This window comes from Arachis stenosperma, chromosome 2 (genome assembly GCF_014773155.1).
Source record: "Arachis stenosperma cultivar V10309 chromosome 2, arast.V10309.gnm1.PFL2, whole genome shotgun sequence".
NCBI lineage: Eukaryota > Viridiplantae > Streptophyta > Magnoliopsida > Fabales > Fabaceae > Arachis > Arachis stenosperma.
Window position 1 is genome coordinate 93,883,606 of NC_080378.1, and position 2,539 is coordinate 93,886,144.

Below are 2,539 nucleotides of genomic sequence, written 5' to 3' on the forward strand. Positions count from 1 at the left end.
TTGGGAGAGTACTAGGAGGGAGTTCAGTAACTTTCTTGCTCAGCTGTCCCACTTGTGCCTCCAAATTCCTAATGGAGGATCTTGTTTCAGTCATGAAACTTTGAGTGGTTTTGATTAGATCAGAGACCATGGTTGCTAAGTCAGAGGGGTTCTGCTTAGAATTCTCTGTCTGTTGATGAGAAGATGATGGAAAAGGCTTGCCATTGCTAAACCTATTTCTTCCACCATTATTGTTGTTAAAACCTTGTTGAGGTCTTTCTTGATTCTTCCATGAGAAATTTGGGTGATTTCTCCATGAAGAATTATAGGTGTTTCCATAGGGTTCTCCTAGGTAATTCACCTCTTCCATTGAAGGGTTTTCAGGATCATATGCTTCTTCTTCAGATGAAGCATCTTTAGTACTGCTTGGTGCATTTTGCATTCCAGACAGACTTTGAGAAATCAAATTGACTTGTTGAGTCAATATTTTGTTCTGAGCCAGAATGGCATTCAGAGCATCAATCTCAAGAACTCCTTTCTTCTGATTTGCCCCATTGTTCACAGGATTCCTTTCAGAAGTGTACATGAATTGGTTATTTGCAACCATTTCAATTAGCTCTTGAGCTTCTGTAGGCGTCTTCTTCAAATGAAGAGATCCTCCAGCAGAGCTATCCAAAGACATCTTGGATAGTTCAGAGAGACCATCATAGAAAATACCTATGATGCTCCATTCAGAAAGCATGTCAGAAGGACATTTTCTGATCAATTGTTTGTATCTTTCCCAAGCTTCATAGAGGGATTCTCCATCCTTCTGTCTGAAGGTTTGGACTTCCACTCTAAGCTTACTCAATTTTTGAGGTGGAAAGAACTTTGCCAAGAAGACATTGACTAGCTTTTCCCATGAGTCCAGGCTTTCTTTAGGTTGTGAGTCCAACCATGTCCTAGCTCTGTCTCTTACAGCAAAAGGGAATAGCATAAGTCTGTAGACCTCAGGGTCTACCCCATTAGTCTTGACAGTGTCACAGATTTGCAAGAATTCAGCTAAGAACTGATGAGGATCTTCCAATGGAAGTCCATGGAACTTGCAATTCTGTTGCATTAGAGAAACTAATTGAGGCTTAAGCTCAAAGTTGTTTGCTCCAATGGCAGGGATAGAGATGCTTCTCCCATAGAAGTCGGGAGTAGGTGCAGTAAAGTCACCCAGCACCTTCCTTGCATTGTTGTTGTTTTCGGCTGCCATGGGTTCTTCTTCTTTGAAGATTTCTGTTAGGTCCTCTATAGAGAATTGTGCCTTAGCTTCTCTTAGCTTTCGCTTCAAGGTCCTTTCAGGTTCAGGGTCAGCTTCAACAAGAATGCCTTTGTCTCTGCTCCTGCTCATATGAAAGAGAAGAGAACAAGAAAATGTGGAATCCTCTATGTCACAGTATAGAGATTCCTTGAGGTGTCAGAAGAACAGAAAAATAGAAGAAAGAGGTAGAAGAATTCGAACTTAATCAGAGAGAGTTCGAATTGTGCATTGAGAAGGAGTGGTACTCCATAAATAAAAGGATGTGGGAAGAGGGGAAGAGAATTTTCGAAAATTAATTAAAAAGTTTTTAAAATCATTTTGAAAAATTGATTGATAATTTTCGAAAACTCACAATGGAAAAGGAATCAAGTGATTTTTGAAAAAGATTTTGAAATTAGAAGTCAAAAAAAAGATTTGATTGAAAACTATTTTGAAAAAGATGAGGTTAAGAAGATATGATTGGTTTAAAAAAAATGTGATTGAGAAGATATGATTTGAAAACAATTTAAAAAAAAAGATTTGATTTTAAAAATTAATAACTTGGCTATCAAGAAAAGATATGATTCGAACATTAAACCTTTCTCAACAGAAAAGGCAACATACTTAAAATGTTGAATCAAATCATTAATTGATAGCAAGTATCTTTGAAAAAGGAAAGAAATTGATTTTGAAAACATTTGATTGAAAAGATATGATATGAAAAAGATTTGATTTTGAAAAACTTTGAAAACTTGAAAAAAAAATTGATTTGAAAACAAAATCCTCCCCCTTGTGCCATCCTGGCGTTAAACGCCCAGAATGGTGCACATTCTGGCGTTTAACGCCCAATGCATTACCTTTTTGGGCGTTAAACGCCCAACCAGGCACCCTGGCTGGCGTTTAAACGCCAGTCTGTCCTTCTTCACTGGGCGTTTTGAACGCCCAGCTTTTTCTGTGTAATTCCTCTGCTGCATGTTCTGAATCTTTAGTTCCCTGTACTATTGACTTGAAAATAGAACCAAGATCAAATAAACAATACATGCAAGACACCAAACTTAAAATTAGACACTAGACTCAAACAAGAAACATAAAATATTTTTGGTTTTTATGATTTTGAAATTTTTTTTGTGTTTTTTCGAAAATTATATGAAAATTGAAAATGAAAGTTTCAGAATTCTTAATTTGGATTCCAAGAATCAGTGCAATGCTAGTCTAAGACTCCGGTCCAGGAATTAGACATGGCTTCACAGCCAGCCAAGCTTTCAAAGAAAGCTTCGGTCCAAAACACTAGAC

General features: G+C 37.2%; 1 non-coding gene across 1 annotated transcript; it reads left to right on the forward strand.

Annotated features, from left to right (window-relative positions):
- The first annotated feature begins 715 nt into the window (after positions 1-715).
- On the forward strand, positions 716-823 carry LOC130964891 (small nucleolar RNA R71). The gene has a single exon (XR_009080957.1). It is a non-coding gene; the product is annotated as a small nucleolar RNA R71 (small nucleolar RNA).
- Positions 824-2,539: the final 1,716 nt, after the last annotated feature.